This window comes from Mus caroli, unplaced genomic scaffold (assembly GCF_978045245.1).
Source record: "Mus caroli unplaced genomic scaffold, Mus_caroli_1 scaffold_16, whole genome shotgun sequence".
NCBI lineage: Eukaryota > Metazoa > Chordata > Mammalia > Rodentia > Muridae > Mus > Mus caroli.
Window position 1 is genome coordinate 27,232,250 of NW_028227271.1, and position 22,799 is coordinate 27,255,048.

At 47.4% G+C, this 22,799-nt stretch overlaps 1 protein-coding gene across 2 annotated transcripts in view; it reads left to right on the forward strand.

The window, feature by feature from the left end:
• The first annotated feature begins 4,755 nt into the window (after nucleotides 1–4,755).
• Arhgap39 (Rho GTPase activating protein 39) overlaps nucleotides 4,756–22,799 on the forward strand; it is an 88,581-nt gene continuing 70,537 nt past the window's right edge. For both annotated transcript variants that reach the window (XM_021182993.3, XM_021182994.3), the window contains exon 1: nucleotides 4,756–4,926. The gene's annotated coding sequence lies outside the window, so the exon portion shown is untranslated. The remainder of the gene's footprint in view (nucleotides 4,927–22,799) is intronic.

Genomic DNA, 22,799 nt, shown 5'->3' on the forward strand with positions numbered 1-22,799 from the left:
GGAAGCCCAGACAAGGATATACTAGAACTCATCTAGAATTCTCCTTTTCGCCGGGCGTGGTGGCGCACGCCTTTAATCCCAGCACTCGGGAGGCAGAGGCAGGCGGATTTCTGAGTTCGAGGCCAGCCTGGTCTACAAAGTGAGTTCCAGGACAGCCAAGGCTACACAGAGAAACCCTGCCTCGAAAAACCAAAAAAAAAAAAAAAAAAAATAGAATTCTCCTTTTCCTCTTTTTATTCAGCCAGGGACCCTAGACCCTAGCTCATGTCATGGTACCATCCATTTTCAGGCCCAGGTTTCCTTCCTTAATCTTCTTAGGAAACACCCTCACAGAAGTGCCCAGAGGTATGTATCACTAATGTCACGAGGTGGGGTGGGGGGCACATCTTCCTCCTCCTCTTCCTCCCCCCTTCCACCTCCTCCCCTTCTTCCTTTTCCTCTTCCTCTTCCTCTTCTTTTCTTTAAGCCAGGATTATGTTAGGCAGTCCTGGCTGGCCTAGAATATACTATATAGATAAGGCTGACCTCATTGAGATCCACCTGCCTCTGCCTCCCAAGTGCTGGGATCAAAGGGAGGTGCCACCATGCCCAGAATTGGGACATTTCTTAATCCCCCCCACGTGACAATTTAAGCATCAGAACTCCTATCAACAAAGGCCATTCAACCATAAGGTAAGGTGTTGAATGTTCCCCAGGGGTAAGGACAAAGGTGATAATGGAAGGAGGCACTGTATTCAACAAGGAACCTCAACAGGAATGTGTCCCTGCATAACTGTGAACAAGGAAAGACCAAAACAAGATGATATTGATGTGCTAGGCCTGTTTTTCCAGGACACAGTCACCAAAGAAATAAGAGTATGGTAGGATGCATAGGATAGGAAGTAATGGCGGGATTTTGCTTTTACAAAGAATAATGTGAGAGGGAACTCAGGCTTTATTTTATGTATTTATTTATTTTTTTAAAGGTTTATTTATTTTATGTATATGGGTACACTGTAGCTGAACAATTGGTTGTGAGCCTTCATGTGGTTGTTAGGAATTGAATTTTTAGCACCTCTGCTTGCTCAGATCAACCCAGCTCGCTCCAGCCCAAAGATTTATTTATTATTATACATAAGTCCACACTGTAGCTGCCTTCAGACAGCACCAGAAGAGGGCATCAGATCTCATTATGGGTGGTTATGAGCCACCATATGGTTGCTGGGATTTGAACTCAGGACCTTTGGTAGAGTAGTCAGTGCTCTTACCCGCTGAGCCATCTCACCAGCCCAAGGAGTCGGCCTTTAAAGAGCACTGGTTATTCTTCCAGAGGATTCATGTTAGGTTCCCAGCACACAGTGCCTCGCAACCATCTAACTCCATCCCTTGGGGGATCTGACACCCTTTTCTGACCTCCACAGGCACCAGGCACAAACATAGTACACAAATATTGTTGGCAAAACACCCATGCACATAAAATACAGAAAGAAAGAAAAAAAAAGAACAATGTTAGCATGTATCTGAGTGTTCTTGAAAACTGTTCAATAGAAATGGCCATATTAATAATGCAAGGGACAGAAAGGAGTCCAGACCTCTAGTCCAACCTTCAGAGTGAGCAGAACAGCCTGCAAACTTTCCGCAGGCAGGGAAAGTGGGAGGCCAGAGATGGGTGTGTGCAGTCCTGTAGTTTGGTAATGGGAGACTTTTGGTTTCCAATAGGAGGCCTAACTAAAGGGTTCTGAGAAGTTATGGAATGGCCACCATCTTTGAAAGCCTCCTGAAGAGAAACACAAGACTGCTTGGGAGTGAGCAGCACTCATTCTAAGTTTGTGACCAAAGGTTCAAAAGGGAAGAGGCAGGGGCTGGAGAGGTGGCTCAGTGGTTAAGAGCACTGACTGTTCTTCCGAAGGTCCTGAGTTCATTTCCCAGCAACCACATGGTGGCTCACAAACCATCCGTAGTGAGATCTGATGCCCTCTTCTGGTGTGTCTAAAGACAGCTACAGTGTACTTACATATAATAATAAATAAATAAATCTTAAAAAGGGGGGGGCAGCAGGGGTTAGCAGTGGGCGTTGCTGGAGAGATGGCTCAGCAGTTAAGAGCACTGACTGTCCCTCCAGAGGACCTGGGTTCAGTTCCTAGCACCCACAAGGCAGCTGACAACCATCTGCAACTCCAATCCCAGGGCATCTGATGACCTCTTCTGGCCTCCACAAGCACTGCATGAATGTGGTACAGGGACAGACACTCGTTCAGGCAAGCACATAAAACATAACAAACATCTCAAAAATATTGAAACAAACAAAAAACACTCAAAAGGAATCCAGTCAGCCATGTTGGTAATGTTTCTTCAGCCGCAGGGAGGAGATGGTCTTCCTCCATCCAACTCACCTTCCTTCAGGTGGGTGAACAAGGAAAAAAATTCCTCACCAAAGGCCAATCTTCTGTATATCTCACACCCTCTAAAACTTTTGTGTAAAGAAATTCAAACCTTTTACTTTCCTCTACCTGGTAAAGCTTTTCTTTCCACAAAGCCCCTGCCCTCCTCCAGTTCCCATACGTGATCTGCAGCAGCTGACACCTCACCCTCTCCCTTTCATTTACTCCAGGCTGAATTTTTAAACTGAATCAGGCTGAATCAGGAAAGTCTATGAGGTGACCCCAGGCAATAGGAAAAAAGACACAGTCACCACCTGCCTTAGGATACACTCGAAGTGAGCTTCTGGCCCTCGCGGACTTGCTAGCCCGGTTAATTTCATTTTTGCAAAGATAAATAGCCTTGCTGCTTGTGCGTTCCTTTCTGCATCATTTTGAATGTCTGTTTCCAGCCGCATTGCTGAGGGGGCTGGAGACAGAGCAGGAGCCCTCATCCATACCTAAGAGCAGAGCCCAGGATGACTCAGCAAGGACGTGCTAAGTGTGAGCACAGTGGAGATCCGCAGGGCTTGGGTCTGCAGCACTGTGGGGTGTGGAAGGCTCTGAGCTCTCTTGGTCCTGATACAGATGGAATGCTGTACGCAGTCCTGGAAGAGCTTTGGGTCATTTTATTTGGCTGCAAGTGGAATTTAAATACGACTCAGAGAAATGAAGACATGAGCTGGAGATGACCTGCCACTAGCTTGATGGCCCAAGTTCCATCCTCGGGACTCAATAGCCAAAGAGAAATGACTCCTTTAGTTTGTCTTCTGACATCTCTACAGAGGTCTTGACACATGCAGCCCTACAGACACACAAACTAAATAAGCAAAATATTCTGAAGGCTCATTTTCACCATTTGAAAAAATGTATGTGTGTGTGTGTGTGTATACATGAATACTATTGATCTCATGGAGCTGGAGTTATAGGTGGGTTTGTTGTTGTTGTTTTGTTTTGTTTTTTGAGACAGGGTTTCCTCTGTATAGCCTTGGCTGTCCTGGAACTCACTCTGTAGACCAGGCTGGCCTCGAACTCAGAAATCCGCCTGCCTCTGCCTCCCAAATGCTGGGATTAAAGTCATGCGCCACCACTGCCAGGCATTATAGGTGGTTTTGAGTCACCTGACATGGATGCTGGGAATTGAACTTGAATCCTCAGGAAGAGCAGTATTTACTCTTAATTGTCAAGCCAAGGTAAAAAAGTTTGGATTTGTGTGTGTGTTTTTCTTTTTAAAGTAAAGAACTGGTGTGGGGCAGTAATGGCCCACGCCTTTAATTTCAGCACTAGCAAAGTGAGGCAGGTAGATAGCTCTGAGTTTGAGGCTAGTCTGGTCTACAGATCGAGTTACAGGACAGCTGGGGCTACACAGAGAAACCTGTCTCAAAAAACCAAAACATAAACAAACAAAAACAACAACACTGAATATACCGAAGTCTGGGAGGGTGACAAACGCTCTTGTAATGTGTTAAAGACGGATCTTAAGTTTGAGGACAGCCTGGGTACACAGAGCAAGAGCTCATCAAATACAAAAAACCCAAATGACAGCTGAGGATGTAGCTCAGTAGGTAAAGGGCTTTCCTAGTATGGGTTTCACCTCCACAGCTGTGTAAACCGGATATGGTGCCTGTAATCCCGGCACAAGAGAGATGAAGCCGGGATTAGAGTTTCAAAGTCGTCCTTCGCTACATAGGGAAGTTGAAGGTCAGCCTGGGCCATCTGAAATTCTCCCTCTTAAAAAAAAATTAATAAAAAGTTAAAAGGGCCATGGAGTGGGTAGAGGTGCTCTCTGTGCAAGCCTGATGATGCGAGTTCCGTCATTAGAACCCATGGTGAAAGGAGTTGTTCTCCGATTTCCACATGGACACCGTTGGCACGTGCGTGCACATGCTTCACACACAATACACATTACAAAAAAAGAACAAAATAGAAAAGAGAGCACATTTAAAGCTGTGCCTGAGTTACTATGAGAATAGTCAAGGAAATAAAAGGAGGAAAATAATAAAGGGAAGTTAGAAACATGGAATACTCAGAGTATTTTAGACAATGGCTACCTTTCCAGAGTCAAGGAAGAGGTATATCTCAAGTTTAGGAACCCCAGCAGGGCTAGAACTAATAGAGTCACGCCACACCCACGTTAGGACACACCTGAGGCGACCCAGACCTCCAGAAGTGGGCGGGTACATGTGAGAGCGGAACAGTCGGCTAGCGCGGCATCGGGGGCGGGGCCTCCGACAGAGGCAAGGCTCCCTCGGAGCTCCCGAGGGGCTGCGCGGTGGCGCAGGCGCATTGCAGCCCCGCGGGCGGCGCCCCCTGGCGGCGCCAGCATCCTCGCGGGGGCGGAGTCGGAGGCGGGGGGTTGCGCTTGGTGACGGGGGACGCGCGGCCGCAGCGCACTGGACCAGCGGCGGAGACCCAGGACGTGAAGCGCTGACTGCGGCGGCGACGGCGGCCGGGAGCCGCCGGGAGCTGGGGCGCAGCGTGCGGTCGGTGATGAGGGGCAGTGGCGGCGCGCCGGGCGCAGGGCCGGCTGGTGAGAGCGCGGGAGGTGGGCGACGCGGGCCGGGAAGATGGCGGAGAGGCCTCGCTGCGGCCCCACGGCCTGGCCCGGGCGGAGGCCCCCCAGTCCAGTCGTGCTAGAAATCGGGGCCCCAGGTGACCCGGTAGGGGAGGGTCCGCAGGAGGACGCCGCGGCCGAGGGCCAGGGAGTATGAAGGCGGGTTTGCGTAAGAGCAGGGGCCCGAGGGTGGTGGGTGTGAGGGTGCCATGGTCTGCACGCGTGCCCGGCCTTTGGATGGGCGTGAGTGCGTGTGTGTCCCTGGCCAAGATAGTTGTGTGCGAGCCCTTTGCTTGAGGTGGTTGGGGTTGGGGTGGACCTGATGGTGGGTGTGAGATGTGAGGGTGCCCGGCCTGCAGACAGGTGTGTGTAGTCAGCCCGAGGACAGGTGTGCGTGCGTTCTGTGTCCAGGCCCAGAGCCGGTGGTGTGCTTGTGCCCTTTCTGTGCACTGGGCTCCGGTCCGTTTGGGGGTGATGAGAGATGGTGCTTGCGGAACGAGGATCTTGCGGGCCAGGCTTTGTCCGCGATGCCCGGCAGTCGGTGGGCGTCTCTGGGTCGGGTCGTGGCTTGCTTGCGCGTGGTGCGCCCTGGCTTCGCGGCAGGGCCTCTGCGGCAGGCTCGGGTGGTCCTCTCCCCGGCCTTTCAGACTTGGAACTCCCAGGGCGCCTGCTGTTTGGCAGGCGTGGGGTGGGTGGGGGCTGCGAGCCGGCAGGCTGTGCATCCCGGGCCAGGCAGGCTGTCTTTATTTTAAAACGTGCTGCCCGCTTCGGGCGCGGCAGCTGTGGGTGTGTTCCATGCTGCTGCTCACCGCAGCTGCTGTGGGCGCTACGCAACCTTCAGCCGCAAAAATGCGGCTGGACCCCCTCCCCCTTCAGTGTTGTTCGGGTTGGCCAGGCCTCCAGTGACCTCTGCAGAAAAACGTACAGTTGCAAGGCTTCAGTTCCTCCCGTGGTGCAGACAATACGGACGTTTGTCTTTGGGAGCTAGGGAGGGCAATTGAGCACTGCGTCCTGGGCGCAGTCTGTAAACAGCAGGTGGTTTTGTCCCTGCTCCCCTTTTTACAACGAACGTGGGGGGAAGGGAATTAGAAGAAGAAGAGGTGTGACCGGATAGTCCGGAAAGCCAGTCTTCAAGGGATTCTGAGTGCCTAGGACGGAATAGAGAGATGTGGCTCCTTCCAGCTCGTGGTCTAATCAGCTGTCTTGTAAGAGGCTGGAGCAGAGTGAAAATGAGTGATGGTTCTGGAGCCAGGCTGACCGCCCTTGAGTCATGACTCCTCCTTTACTGGCTTTGTGGTATTAGGTAAGGTCTCTCTGCCTTTGGTTTCTTGGCTGTAAAATGGGTACACTAATAGTATTGGTCTCAGAATGCTGTTGTGAGGACTCTGTGACTTAAGACTTGTAAAATTTTTCACACCTGGGAAGTTTTGAGTGTCAGGAATTGTTCTTGCTACGAAGTTGCAAGCTGTCAGGGTTAGGTATAGGTTGGACTGTGTGCTACAAAGTGCATAAACTAAGTGTGTGTGTGTGTTAAAATTGTAATTTCGTCTGGATTTTGCTATGTGCTCAGGTAGGTTTCAAACTCATGATCTTGTCTGGCATGCACTGCCATGCTTGGCACAAAGTACTTGTGTGTGTGTGAGTATGTATGTGTGTGTGCATGCATGTAATTATTTTCATTTTGTGTGTATGGGCTAGTGTGTGTGTGTGTTTAATTATTTTCACTTTATGTTTGTGCCAGCTCCGTCGAGTAGAGGTCAGAGGATAAATTTTAGGAGTTATCTCTCAGATCAAAGTGCCCTTACACACTGACACATCGAGCTGGTTGGAAGCAAATCTTTCTAAAGAAAAAAAGAACAATTTTATACACTTAGATACATTAATTGCATGGAGTTGCTTTAAAAGGCTCTTTGGTAAGGAAACCTCTCGTGCAGCACACAGATTGCCACAGTGCTGACCAGGAGACTGAGCTTGGTGGTGCCAGAGGGAAGGGGGCATGCAGGCCCTGGGCAGTGAGAGCCAGGCCTACAGTGTTGCACTGCGCAGTGTTACCTTTGAATTAAGAAAGGTAACCTTATTAAGAATAAACTTTGACACTGAAGCTGTAAGTAACAAGATGAGAGCCAGGTTTTACCTGTATGGTAACAGACCTCGGTAAATTGCCGGAAGAAGTTCAGACAGGCTTTAAACCAAACTGAGGGAGACTGCTGTGTTTTCCAAGGAGACAGTTAATCTAGTCATTACGTTTCCCTCTTTATCTCAGAGTTACTCTGGAAAATGGTAAAATAGCATTTGTCCTCTGATAGAAAAGTTAAGTGAGGTCTTGAGACTTGTGGCAGTGAAGGTGAGAATGGTTTGTTTGTTTGTTTGTTTGTTCCTAAGGATATGGTATCCAGCACTTGGGAGGAGAAAGAAGGAGAATTGAGGCCAAGCTGAGTTATATGAACCACTTGAGTTATATGAGACCATGTCTTTAAACAAAAGAAAAAAGTAGTCCTGTTTCATTCTGGCCTCTGCCATATGCCTGCTGGGGCAGAGGGCTGTGGATGAGGAACTGCACACAACAAAGACTCACTCACCGGTCCGTGCATAGTTTCACAGTCTGGCTATTGCAGCCTCTCGTGAGGTGGCTTGACTCCTTGATGCTGTTGAGAGAAGAAGAACTGTGTTCCTGTGCTGAAATGTCCAGTTTGACTGGCAGAGCCCTTTTACTGCATCTTACAAGCAATCCTCACAGTTGGCCTTTTGGGTGAGGCTTTGCCACAAAGCTGTGTTCACTGAGGTAGACTAGATGTGCAGCCAGCCATGGACGTGCAGAGACAGAATGAGTTGGTTACTGGCTCCTGAGCCCCATTTCCCATTGTTCCTTTCTTACCTCCCCAGATAAAACTTTTCCCCTTAATTACTGACCTCTGTGGTTCCTGTGCCGCCCTGTTCGGTCTCTTGTTGGCCCCTTGAATTGTTCCCAGCTTATGCCCCAGGTATTCCTGTGCCCTGTGACAGAGTCTGACCTGGACCTTGTCCTAGGGCAGCTGTTAGCATCCTGCTAGGTAGTCTCTCCTCACCTGGCTTAGCACTGCCCATGTCTGCTGCTACAGTGATCAAGACCTGAAACCCTCATGGGTGACATTTCCTAGGTGTGTCTTCTTGAACTCACGCAAGTTAGCTATGCCCACTGTCCTGTCCGTCTCTGCTGTTACAGTGACATAAGTGAACTTTATTGGCATCTGTTGTGAGTTATAGTGATGTGTCATTCTCTCTGTGTTCATTGTCTCATGGAGAATGCATACTAACCTTTTTACAGTGTATACTGAGAAGAGCCAGGCATCATCTGTTCCTCTCGGTTGGTGTTTTGAGCGTGTAGGGGGTTGTGTGTGTGTGATACGTGTATGCGTGTGTATGTGGTGTGTCTGTATGTAAGTCTGTGTGTGTTTGTGTGTGTGTGTGGTACAGGTATGTTTGTACGTGTGTGTATTTGTATGGTATATGTATGTGTGGTATGTGTGTGTAGTGTGTATATGTATGTGTATGTGGTATGTCTGTGTGTGATATGTGTGGTCTGTGTGTGTAGTTGAGTATGTGTGTGTTTGTATATGTGTATATGTGTGGTATGTCTATGTATATCTGTGTGTGTCTATACTTTTTGATTCAGTGGTACAGTTTTTTTTTAACTTTGATGTTTTTAGTGGCAAAATCATAATAATCAGCATGGGAAATATTTTCAATATTCTATACAAGCACCCCTCAAGCATTGCTTATTCATTACTTTTTAAATCAAACAGCTAACCTGTGTGCAATTACTTGGATGTGGAATTTACTGTCAAAAACATGGATCTTGGAAAGGAGAGAGGCCAGGCTTGGGGTGAGGATATAGCTCAGTTGTAGTGTTTGCCTAGTGTGACCAAAGTCCTGGATTTGATGCCCTAACACTTCATAAAACTGGGTATGGTAGCACATGCCTATAATCTCAACACTCTGGGGTGGTTGGGGGCAGGACGATCATAGGTTCAGGGTTATCCAGTGTGAGATAGCAAGTTAGAGGCCAGACTGGGTTATATGATACACATGTCAAATAGAGAAAAGAAAGAAAGAGGGCCAGAGAGATGGCTCAATTCTAAAGGCAGCTGCCACCAAACCTGGTGACCTGAATTTATTCTGGGTCCTACCTGGTAGAATGAGAAAAGTGATTCTACAAAGTTGTTCTCTGACATCTCTCCTTATGCCATGTTATGCACATCCCCCTGTAGCCCCTACAGCCTTCCTCTCTCTCTCTCCCCACTTCTTTCTCTCTCCCTCTCTCCCCGCCCTCTCGCTCACACACAGTAGTAGTTGTTGTAGTTGTAGTAATAAGTAAATAAATAAACTTTTAAGGCTGGTGAAATGGCTCAGGAGATAGACCTACCACCAAGCCTGATGACCCAAGTTCAGTTCCCAGGACTCCCATAGTAGAGGGGAGAACTGACTCCCAGAAGACGTTCTCTGCCTTCCACATGTCCACACATGCACACAGAAAATAAATAAAAGTGTCTGAGCAGTGGTGGTGCTACACGACTTTAATCCCAGCATACAGAGGCAGAAGCAGATGAATCTCTGTGAGTTCCAGGCCAGACAGGGATTCAGAGTGAGACACCATCTCAAAGAAAACCGACGCTGGGCTGGGGAGATGACTCCATGGTTAAGAGTACTGGCTGCTCTTCTAGAGGACCTGGGTTTGGTTCCCAGCACCCACGTGGAGGCCAAGTGTCACCTGTGACTCCAGTTCCAGAGGATCCAATGCCCTCCTCCTCTTGGTTCTTTGGACACAGCGCATAGATATATATGCAGGGAAAACACGTATATACATAAAATAAAAATAAATAACACCTCAAATGAAAAAGCCAACAACAAAAACTTAACAGAAAGAAAAGCCAGACGCGTTCTCTACAATAGGGCTCAGAAGGTAAAATCTACAAGTAGTCACTTCCTAGCTTCCCCTTCTTCCTGGTCTCTTTTGGCAATAAAGTCTTTATTACTGCTCAGCCAGGCCTGTTATTTTGTATTGCTTTGGCTACTTTGGCTGCTCCTGGGTAACTGGGCCTTTTTTTTTTTTCTCTTACTTTCTGAAGTTTAAACTGTTTGATTTTGGGTACCTTTACTTCATTTTTGCTTCCTAAAACTTTTAATTTTATTTAATAGTTTCAGATGATGGTGAAGAAGTACAGCTTGGGGAAAGCTGGTCTCTTGGGGAAGCTTAGTTCCCTGCAGGCAGGTGACAAGCATCTTACAGATGCTTTGAAAGTACATGGTACTTTCTACCCTTTCCTTTTGAAATCCTTCTGCCTGTCTTAATTATATTGCTTTGAAGAGACGTATCCAAGGAAACTCTTTTATTTTTTATCTTTACTCTTTGTTTTTTCGAGACAGGGTTTCTCTGTGTAGCCTTGGCTGTCCTGGAACTCACTCTGTAGACCAGGCTGGCCTTGAACTCAGAAATCCGGCTGCCTCTGCCTCCCAAGTGCTGGGATTAAAGGCGTGCACCACCACTGCCCAGCTCCAAGGCAACTCTTTTTTTTTTTTTTTTTTTGGTTTTTCGAGACAGGGTTTCTCTGTGTAGCCCTGGCTGTCCTGGCACTCACTTTGTAGACCAGGCTGGCCTCGAACTCAGAAATCCGCCTGCCTCTGCCTCCCGAGTGCTGGGATTAAAGGCGTGCGCCACCACGCCCGGCTACCAAGGCAACTCTTACAAAAGAAAGTATTTAATTTAGGGCTTGCCTATAGTTTCAGAGGTTGACATGGTGATGTGGAGCCTATCGGCCCAAATGGCGCTGGGGCTGTAGCTGAGAGCCACATCCTGATATTTAGGCCAAGAGGGATGGGACCTATTTCTTCAGGAAGTCATTCTGTGATAACAGTTTATCTCCAAATACCTTTGTTTAAAAATGTATTTTATTTATATGAATACACTATAGCTATCTTCAGATATACCAGAAGACGGCATCAGATCTCATTATAGATGGTTGTGAGCTACCATGTGGTTGCTGGGAATTGAACTCAAGTCCTCTAGAAGAACAACAGTCAGTGCTCTTAACCGCTGAGCCATCTCTCCAGCCCTCCTAACACCTTTAATTCTGTACTTCTTTTGGTCATTTGTTTTCCTAATACCTATCTCCTTGTATTTTAAATATTATAGTTGATCAGAAAAATGAGTTTCTCTACTGGTTTGGAGAACTTTGTTTTCTTATAGTTCAGAAAGGGAAACATGGTCTAGCAAGATGGCTTAGTGGATAAAGGTACTTGCTGCCCTGTAGGAAGCACAGCTTAAGAGTAGGCACTAGTGGAGCCGGGCATGGTGGCGCACGCCTTTAATCCCAGCACTCGGGAGGCAGAGGCAGGCGGATTTCTGAGTTCGAGGCCAGCCTGGTCTACAAAGTGAGTTCCAGGACAGCCAGGGCTATACAGAGAAACCCTGTCTCGAAAAAAAAAAAAAAAAAAAAGAGTAGGCACTAGCAAAACCATGTGGCCTGTCTTCTTCAACAGAAGGAAACAATTGATGCCTGGTCACCTGGAATGCCAGAGTGAGAAGTGGTCAGTCAGCTTGGTGGTCAGGAGTGGGCAATGTTCAGGCCCTCGTCCTGCAGTGAACAGACCTCATCCCTGTGTAAGAGGTCCCAGGTCCTGTGCATCCTCCACCCACAGAACCTATCCTTATGCTTATCTCAGATCCTTCCTCCAGGCCCTGGCTCTGAGCTGTTTATCAGCCAATAGAATTCATTCTTACTGTAAAGGTCACAAGTTCTATGATTAGATGTGCAAGAGCAGTAAACCATAAGGCTAGTCTCTGGAAGGCTATGAGCTACAAATGTGAGTTTCATTCTTCACTTCTCCTAGATCATCCTCCCCCTCTGGCGGTGAGACTTGCACATGTGCCTGTGTGTGTGTGTGTGTGTGTCTGTCTGTCTCTGTGTGTATGTACACACAGAACTTTGATCTCTGGAACCCACATGGTGGAAGAGAGAACCAGAACTTGTCTTCTGACCTGCACTCACTTCTATATAGCAGGCACACAAAGGTGGGTGCACATGCATGCATACACATTAAATATAAATGTAACAAAAAATAACAGCACATTTACACAGAAGGTGGCACAGTAGTCACAGTAGCTAAAAGTGGGGCAACTCTTGTCATCAACAGATAGATGGACAAAATGTGATAGATCCATACCAAGCTATATTATTGGCAATAAAAGGAAATGAGTTACTGACTCCTGTTATAACATACATGAACTTTGAAAATACTATGCCAAGCCAGGGGTAGTGATGCATGGCTTTAATCCCAGCACTTGGTAGGCAGAGGCAGGTGAGTGTCTGTGAGGTTGAAGACAGCCAGGGCTATACAGTGAGACTCTAATTCAAAGAAGAGGAGGAAGAAGAGGAGGAAGAGGAGGAAGAAGAGGCTATGCCAGTGAGAGAAGCCAGGCATGTGAATGATTATTTATTTATTTGGCTCTTAGCAATAGGTTTTGCTGTATAATCTAGGCTAACCTCAAACTCAAGATCTCCTGCCTCAGCTCCTGAGTGCAGGGATTACAAGGCTGCCACACCCAGTTTTATATGATTACATTAATATGAAATGTCTGATGTAGGCAAATCCATAGAGAAAGCAAGCTAGTGGTTACTAAGGGCTAGGGAATGGCAGAGGCATCAGGCTTTTAGGGTAATGCAAATGTCCTGAAATTGACCAGTAAAGGGTTTTAGATATCTTTGAATATACTAAAAGTACACACTTTTAAATGGGTGGCTTGGGTAGTATGTGAATTCTATCTCTTTGGAGGGGTTAAAACTAGAATGACTCGGATTTTTCAGGGAAATGTTCCCCAGGTGGCAATCAGAAAGACTCTGGTATTGACTGGGGTTGTGTTGAGGCGGAGTCTCTGAGATGTTCGCTCAGTCTGGTCTGGGTGAAAGCCTTGGTTACTTTGTTGTGGGTCACTTCCTGAGCTGCAGCTTCACTTGTAAGCTAGACCACTGTCCCGGCCGGCCGCTGTGCAGGGTTGTTGTGAGGCAGGAGTGTGCATGAGTTTCATCAATGGACTGAGGAGCCAGCAGGACACTTCTGTTCTCTTGCAGTCTGGTCTTAAGGGAGCAGTGTGCAGCAGTGGCAGAGTAAAGAGTGTGGGGGTACAGCTGCCAGCCAGGTGTGGGCATGACTGCAACAGCCCCTCCCGCCCTGCTGCTCCAGTCTTTACCCTCTCCTCCCTCCCTCCCTCTCTGTCTGTCTGTCTGTCTGTCTCTCTCTCTCTCTCTGTGTCCTCTCTGGTGGAGGGTATTTTCCCAGCTGTCAGCATTGTGCTCAGACCCACACACAGTAAGTTTCCTCAACCCACAGACCTCTTGCTCTTAAGGCATCAGATTGTGTGCTGCCTATGTTACTCGGTAGGTAAAGTGAATTCCAGAACTCTGCCCGTTGCTTTCTGTTGATTTCAGCGATGCTGACCCTTTGTTTTATACTTGGAATTTGATTGTGTTCTGAAACCCTCGGGGTTTTTTTAGCCAAGAGTACTAGAAGCAGCTCTGGCCTCTAAAAGCTGTACAGATTCGCACAAATTCTCCCGTGGGTTCTTTGTAGGGATGCATATCTGCCCGAGGTGTCTCCTAGAACAGTGCAGAGCTTCCTGCTCAAGGCCGCTTTGGCTAAGGGTAGTCCTTCTCAATTGCTGGGGCACCGTCCTAGTGTCTGGTTCTACACTGCCAGGCCTGCTTCTACTCCAGTCTTTCTTGACACCTGATGTGTACCAGCAACTTGCCACTCAGGTGCCCAGAGGTGGAGGACACAGTCCAGAATTGAATTGAACACAGAATTGAATTGTGCTCACAATCTGTGGGTGGCATGGAGCAATAGCCTACCTGACACATTCATAGGAGGCTTTTGTAGCTTAAGGGTTGCAGACTTTAGGCTGCTGTATGCGGAATGGGTGGCCTTGTTACAGAGGGCTGTTGGTGACCGAGCCTGAGCTGTTCCATGGGCCCCAGAAGGGCATACCTTAGGTGGAGTGAAGGAGCCTGCCAGTGTGAGGGTCACCACCCGCAGCTTCTGTGTGGAGTCAGTTTGAGGGGGAAGGCAGGTATCTGGGACCTTGCTTACAGCACAGACAGCATTTACACCTTACAGAACTGAGAGTGTCTTCTGAAGGGGAGTTCATCTCCACCCTTATCTCCAGTGTGGAGTCAGGGCACAGATAAGCAGAGGCTAGGGTTTGGCAGATTGCCAGCTACAGTTTTATCTATTCGCTTCTCTTGTGTGCAGTATTAGAACTTAGTGAAGTTACTGTGCGTCCTTGGTCAGTGCATTTTAAATGATAAATTGTGTTCAAAATCCACATTGGTTGCTGGCTTTGCACAGCCGACTGGGAAGTGCTGTCAGTGACCCTCGGAACTCAGGTAGTGGCCTTCGGGCTGTGGCCCTGACAGAGGTGACACAGCTGTACTCCACACTGATCAGGCAGGTTCCTTTTCTCCCTTCCTTTTAAAAGATTGATTTGCTTTCGCTTTATGTATATGAGTGTTTGTTCATGTGCCTGGTGTGTAGGTGAGCACTGTGGGTGCTGGAAGGCATACACTGGAAGACCACAGAAGCTCTTAATCACTGAGCCATCTCTCCAGATCCCCAGGTAGCTTCCAACATTATGTATTCACAAGTAGGAATTAGCACCTGCTTGGCATACGAAGAGCTCTGCCTTGGCATTAACAAGCTTAGCTGCTGCTCCAGGTGGTAGCACACGCCTTGATCCCACCCAGCACTTGGGAGGTTGAGGCAGTCAGATCTCTGAGTTGGAAGTCAGGGCTAGCCCCCCAGGTATGAAACCAAATATAGACTTTCAGGAGAGACTGGGTGTGTGGAGTTACTCACGTGGTAGATAGCTCTGGGGAATTATCCCGGAGGACCCAGAAGATGACAGGTGATGTCAATCAGCCTGCACTCAGATGTGAAACATCACACAGGCTGTTGTGTTAGGAATGAGTCTGGGTACTACCAGGAAGCACAGAAATAGTTTAGCTGTGTTGATGGAACAGGCAAGCCATTGACAGAAGCCGGTGAGGATCCACGGTATCGGGAGGGGCTGCATTGCACTTCCCAGTGCGCCATGACATGTGTGAGAACACCATTCCTTCCCGTTGCTCAATAGGCCCTGGACAGAGGCAGACTACAGATTGTGCATTGACCCATTGATGGGCACTGGAGTCCATTTGTTTGACTCCACTTGCTGATGATTATGTAAATGCTGCCAATTCCTTATACTTGTGGTTAAGTTTTTGTACAAACACATGATTTCAGTTCTTTGGTTATATACATGGAAGTAGAATCGTTACATGTTAATTCTTTGCGTATTTTTGAGGAAATGTCAAGTCTTTTAAATTAGTTTCATCTTATGTTGCCCCCCCAGCAATATATAAAAGTTTCAATTTAAGGTAGGGCTTAATGTAGCCCCTGCTGGCTTCCAGCCTGTTGTATAGCTGAGGATGACCTTGAACTCTTATTCTCCTGATTTTAACCCCTCTGCCCCGAGCCTTTTCCTTCTCCAGTGCTAAGGATTAAATCCATGGCATGTGTCAGGTGTCTGCTGTCCTCCTAAGCTGTCCTCCCTGTCACTCTTCAGTTGGTTGTCTTTATTACAGAACTGCATGTTCTTCGTGTATTTGGAATAAAAATTTCTGCTCAAATACATGATGTACAGATATTTTTCACTATGTGTGTGTGCTCATGAGTGTATGGTATGTGTGTGTGTATGTGCATGTGTGATATGTGCGTGTGTGAAATATGTAAGATGTATGTGCCTGTGTATGTGTGTGTCTGTGTGTATATTTGTGCATATGCGTATGGTGCATGTCTGTGCATGAGAAAGAGAAAGACAGAGAGAGAGAGAGAGAGAGAAGCTCTAAGTTGATGATGTATGGTGAATGGTAGCACTCTGGATGCTGAGGCCAGGGGGTTTGCTTGAAGCTCAAGACTAGTTAAGACCTGTAGTGAGTTCAAGGCTAGTCTGAGATACATGACAAACCTCTGTGTCAGAAGTCAAAATAACAGAAATTTTACTCCTGTGTTTTCTTCTAAGAATTGTATGGTTTTAGTTCATGTACTGACATTTTAGTGTTTTGAGACAGGGTTTCTCTCTGTGACTATGGCTATTCTGGAACTGGACCTGTATGTAGGGCAAGCTGACATTGAATGCAGAGATCTGCCTGCCTCTGCCTCCTGAGTGCTGGAATCAAAGGCGTGTGCCAACCACCACCTGGCTCTGCACTGACCTTTGTTGTTGTTGTTGTTTAGATGTTGCTTTGTATGTTCTATATGCATCTAGGCATTTGATCCCTTTGAGTTATTTTTCTATTATGTGCTGAGGGAGGGTTGAGACAAGGACTTGTCTACTAAAGCTGGCCTCACTATGTAGCCGAGACCTGCCTTGGACTCCTGATCCTCTACCTCTCTTGAGTGCCAGGGAGACACATGTACCACAGTGGCTGGCAGAGTTAATTTTTTTTTAAAAGATTGCAAAATCAGGGCCCAACTTTATTCCTTTGTGTGGCTATTCATCTTTTCCAGCTTCATTTGTTGGGAAAATTTCCTTTTTCCATTGAATAGTCTTGGCATCCCTGTCAAAGATCACCTGACTGTAAATAGAAGTTTTATTTTTCCTACTGTTGTCCCTCTAATGTTCTGTCTGTCCTTGTGCCTGTGCCATGCTTTGACTCCTGTAGCAAAGCAGTAGGCTTCCAGGTCAGGAGGTCTGTGTCTGTCACTTCCTCTTTTCCCAGACTGTCTTAGCAATTCTGGGTCTTAGAATTTCCATGGGACCTTCAGGGTCAGCCAGGCCATTTATTTCAAATCACACAAGAGTGACTTTGGCAGGACTGTTGTTGTATATAATCTGGGGTGTTGATATTTTAACAGTGAACAGTGTCTTAATCCATGAACATAGACTCTCTGCCACCATTTAGGCCTCTGGTTTATTTCAACAGTGTCTGACAGTTTCCATTGTACAATTTTTATATTGTGGTTAAATTTATTCCCAAATATTCCTTTTGATAGTACATATTGTTTTCCCAATTTTATTTTTAGGTTTTCTATTCCAAGTGAGCCTCTTAAAAGTTTGTCTTTGAGCCGGGTGTGGTGGCGCATGCCTTTAATCCCAGCACTTGGGAGGCAGAGGCAGGTGGATTTCTGAGTTCAAGGCCAGCCTGGTCTACAAAGTGAGTTCCAGGACAGCCAGAGCTACACAGAGAGAAACCCTGTCTTGAAAAACCAAAAAAAAAAAAAAAAGTTTGTCTTTGTATGTGTATGTTTGTATGTGTTCATGTATGTGTGAGTGCTTGTGTGTATTGAGGCTGGAGGACAACTTTAGGTGTCAGTCCTCAGGTGGCATCCACTTTTTCCTTTCAGTCTTTTTATTTTGTGGGTGTGAGTGTTTTGTCTTCATGCATTATGTGTATTGCTTGTGTGCCTGGTGGGGTGTGGTCCCCTGGAACAGGAGTTATGCATGGTTGTGAGCCACCATGTGGGTACAGAGAATTGAACTGCACCAGGGTCCTCTGCAAGAGCAACTAGTGCTGTCAACTGCTGAGCTTCTGACAAATTCCCGTTAGCTTGCCAGTACTGAGTTACAAGTGTGTGCCACCACACTTTTTTTTTTTTTTTACATGGGTTTTGGAAATGAAGCTCATGGTTGCAAGGCAAGTGCTTTATCAATTGAACTGTATCCCCAGTCTCCAGGTATTTCTTTTTATTACTAAGTGTTTGAGCAAATGTGCAAAAACTACAAGCATAAAAGGGAAGGCCAGCAAGGTGGTCAATGGATCAAGGCACTTGCTGCCACATCTGAGGACCTGAGTCAATCCTTCCCATGGTGGAAGAAAGAATCGTCCCCAACTAGCTTACCCAGATCTTCACATGCACACAGAAGCTAAAAGCCTCCTGTCCTTATACTTTAGCTGTCCAGGTCCCCCCTGGTAGCAGCTAGCTGTCTTCAATCCTCATTATCCTAGTAGGGACATTTTATATTCAATATACGTGTACGTGAATGCAGACCTAAGTTCTTTTTCTTCTGTTTGATTAATCATTCTAAATGAAAAATAATGTTCATTTCAGATGTTTTGTATTTAAAATTTTTTGTGCATGCATTAATGAAAATCCATTTTGGGGGGCTGGAGGAATGGCTCAGTGGTTAAGAGTGCTGTCTGTTTTGCTATAGGACCTGGGTTCAATTCCTAACAACCATATAGTGGCTCACAACCATCTGTAACTCCAGTTCCAGGGGATCCAGTGCTTTCTACTGGCTTCTGTGGATACAGTACACACAAAATATACAGAATACATGCAGGCAAAACAATATGCATAAAATGATAAAAAGAAAATACTTTTTGAAAAAAGTGAGTAAATAAATCTGGTTTCTAACCTTTTTTTTTTGTTGTTGTTTTTGGTTTTTTCCGAGACAGGGTTTCTCTGTGTAGCCCTGGCTGTCCTGGCACTCACTTTGTAGACCAGGCTGGCCTCGAACTCAGAAATCCGCCTGCCTCTGCCTCCCGAGTGCTGGGATTAAAGGCGTGCGCCACCACGCCCGGCTCCTTCTAACCTTTTATTTGCAGGTTTTCAGGAATTTAATAATTCAATAACTTTTTCTTTTCCATTTGAGAGGAGGTTAAAGGGAATGGGATGGTTATGGACTAGGGAGATGATACATGCCTATAATCCCAATACTGGTTTGAGGCCAGCTGAGGCTACATAAACCCTATCTCAAAAATGGAGGCGGGGTCACAAATGTGGTTTCCTCAGGAGCACGTACTCTTGGAAGGACTTGAACCTTGCTTTGTCAGAGACGCTGTCAATGTGTGTAGAGTCTAGAAGGATATTTTAAAACAAACATTGCATATTACCATTGTAATCTGATTCATATATTCCACATGCCGTTCTGGGCATACATTAGGTATTATATCCTCTACTCTGAACAGGTTTTGTGGTTAGCGCTCCTGACCTATGGCTGTAAAAGGTTGTGACAGACTCAGGTCCCACAACTGATTAGAAGAACTTGTATTCAGGTTCAAGTGTCATGAGGCCAGAGCTTTCTGTTTCGACCACACTCATCTTTGAGCCACTTGTTCCCTCCCTGGCCCCGGGTATGAATGTATAATATGTGTCTAGAAAATTTCCTGGCTGCTGAGAAGTCTCTGTGAGGGGCTCGGCTCTCACCATGTCTCGGCTCTCACTATGTCTCCGTCCTTGCATTTGGAGGAGTGAACCTGTGCCCTGCTGGCAGACACAGTGGAGGAGGGCTGGACTGAGGTGTCCTCACTCACAGAGAACATGAATCGGAACAGAACTGGAGCTGAGGAGCACATAGCAGCTGGGGAAGAGGAGCTCTTCCTGAAAGAGAACACCCGGCAAAGCCCACAGTTACAGCTGTCCTCCGCGTGCAGGGAGCATGAAGGCAGCATGGAGCAGGACTCCACCAGCGTGCTAATGGGGAGTGTAGAGTTTGAACTCCATAGATGATGTTCTCATCTCTGTGTGTGTCAGTGTGTGTGTGGGTAGGCCAGAGGTCAGTCTCATGTCATCCCTCAGTTGCCTGATCATGTTAGGCTGGCCGGCCCATGAATCCCAGAGATTTGCCTGTCTCCCATCTCTTTAGGGCTGGAATTACATGCACATGATACCATACCTTTGTTTTTTAATTTTCTTTTCTTTTCTTTTTTTGGTTTTTTGGTTTTTCGAGACAGGGTTTCTCTGTGTAGCCCTGGCTGTCCTGGAACTCACTCTGTAGACCAGGCTGGCCTCGAACTCAGAAATCTGCCTGCCGCTGCCTCCCAAGTGCTAGGAATAAAGGCGTGCGCCACCATCGCCTGGCTAATTTTCTTTTCAAGAACGTTTTATTATGTGTATGGATTTTTTTTTCTGAGTGCATGCCTGATGCCTGTGGAAGCCAGAGGAGGGCATTGGATCCTCTTGAAACAAGTCGCAAAAGGCTGTGAGCTGTGTGAGTGCTGAGAATCAAACCTGAGCTCTTAACAGCTGAGCCATCTCTCCAGCTCATTTTTCAAATATGAGTTTTAAGGTGCAAATTCAAGTCTTCATTTTTTGCATGACAAAGTTCTTTATCTCCTGAAAAAGGTTAAAGGGAAGGTGTTATGCGTGGCACATAAGGGAAAGGAAGGAGTAGTCCACCCTGGATAACAGGGTGGAGGGAATAATCTGAGGTTGGTAATGGGAGTGCAGATGTGCTCATCTGTGAGGTAAGGTGAGTAAGATGGGAAACTGCTGTTGGATCAGTGTCAGAGCTATTGATGATATGGAAGAGGAGATTTGGAGATATAAAGGAGAGGACAAAGCATGTTTGGGAATGTGTTTTGGAGAACACAGGATAGAAGTTATAGCTGGACAGTGAAGATATTTTTTCAGAATGCTTTCTGCAGAGGGGCAATAATTCCGAGAGAGAAAGAAATGGTAGTTGAGTAGAAGAGAGGATTGCGGAAGCTCCTGTGGGGACGGAGTAGGTGGCCACTTAGCCTGTGAGAGCTCGCAGTGAAGAGTAAGAAGAGGCAAAGAGGATCTTAAGATAGAAAGAATGCCTGGTGGTGATACACGCCTTTAACCCCAGTGCTTGGAGGACGGAAGCAGGCGGACCTCTTGAGTGTGAGGCCAGCCTGGCCTACAGAGAGAAACCCTGTCTTTAAAATAAAGCATGAAAAGGGCTGGGAAAGATACTCACGCAGCCCACACATGACTGATATTGGGGCTTGGAAGGGGACACAGACTGTTCAGTTCCTTTTTCTGTGGTTGTATTTAACTGCAGAGACAGAAAGGGGAACTCTGGCTGAGCCAAGGATGCTGTTCTGGCATGTAAGTATGCCAGGGATCCAAGGCACCATGAGGAAGAAGCCAGGAAGCTGGACACTGGGCTTCATTGTGTTGTCCAGGCTGGAGGGTCATATTTAGGAGGTTAGGATAAGTGGGGTTTTACTTGCATAGCTTTGGGGAGGTGAATGTAGGATGACATGGAGTGTTTGACCGGCCATGGTAGTGAAGGATCAATGGTGGTGGCAAGACCCCCCCCCCAACACACATACACACTTGATTTGTACTGTAGTTTGGATCTCTCTCTCCCTCTCCCTCTCCCTCTCCCTCTCCCTCTCCCTCTCCCTCTCCCTCTCCCTCTCCCTCTCCCTCTCCCTCTCCCTCTCCCTCTCCCTCTCCCTCTCCCTCTCCCCCTCCCCCTCCCCCTCCCCCTCCCCCTCCCCCTCCCCCTCCCCCTCCCCCTCTCCCTCTCCCTCTCCCTCTCCCTCTCCCTCTCCCTCTCCCTCTCCCTCTCCCTCTCCCTCTCCCTCTCCCTCTCCCTCTCCCTCTCCCTCTCCCTCTCCCTCTCCCTCTCCCTCTCCCTCTCCCTCTCCCTCTCCCTCTCCCTCTCCCTCTCCCTCTCCCTCTCCCTCTCCCTCTCCCTCTCCCTCTCCCTCTCCCTCTCCCTCTCCTCCCTCTCCTCCCTCTCCTCCCTCTCCTCCCTCTCCCTCTCCCTCTCCCTCTCCCTCTCCCTCTCCCTCTCCCTCTCCCTCTCCCTCTCCCTCTCTCTCCCTCTCTCTCCCTCCCTCCCTCCCTCTCCCCCCATTCTTTCACTCTGTAGTTCTGGCTGACCTAGAACTCACTATATAAACCAACCTGGCCTCAAATTCACAGCTCCACTTGCCTTTGCCTCCCCTGATTGCTGGAATTAAAGGTCTGGACTTTCATGCTCAGCCCTGCAGTTTGGGTCTTGAATGTCCTACAAGGGCTCTTGTGTAAAGGCTTGATCCTCACAGTGGCATTATTGGAACGGGAGACCTTTAACAAGTAAGATCCTTATGTATCGAAAGGGGATTGCAGGACTGTGACTCATCTTCAGATGTCTGGCTTCTGGTAGGAACAGGTTGCTCTGACACACATCCTACTATTGCCTTCTGGCATCCCCACTGGAGGCTCAAAGCAATAGCCCATCTTTCTAGAATGGTACACAAACCCCCTTTGCCCCCTGGGTGAGCAGCTCTGGTTGGCCTGGAACTTGCTACATAGACTAGGCTGGCCTCAGACTCACGGAGATCTAGCCCCTCTGCCTTGTGAGTGCTGCTGTGATTAAAGGCATGCACTACCATGCCTGGCTTCCTCTTGTTCTTTAAATCTTTGTGTGTTTGAGTATGGGCACATGCACACAGTGAGTATGCTGAGGTCAGGAAAACTCTGGTGGTCTTCCATGCTTTGCACCTTGTTTTTGAGACAGGGTCTTTTGTTCACTCTGTACACATCAGGTTAACTAGCCCATTCAGTGTTGGAGAATCTCCTGTCTGCTTCCCATCTGGAGTCTGGATCACTGGAACTAAAGATGTATGCTACTGCATCCAGATTTCTATGGGTTCTGAGGTTCTGAACTCAAGTTCTCATGCCTGTGTGGCTTGCACTTTACCCACTGAGTCATCTCCCCAACCCTCAATAATTCTCTGTCCTATAAGGTAATGATGATTGGATAGTTCATTATAGTGATGGAAAGCTAAAACTTACTCATGTTCTAAAGGTGCTGCTGAGAGCTCCTGCAGCTCCACAGATGAGGTATGGTACACGTGGTAGGCCATTGTCATTTCAGGGTCTCTGAAGAGTAGAGGATCCTGATCCCAAGGTGCTACTGGCATACGTCTCATTGCAGATGTGTTGCAGGGTCTTAGGCAGTAAAGGGTGCCAGTCTTCCTGTGTCTGGACACAAAGGCAGGTTGGTTGGGTGTGGAACGTGAATTAAGAGCTGCGTTTTCTCTTGGAGCTGTGTATGGGTTTCCATGTTTCTCAGAAGGAGCTGTCATGGAAAGGTT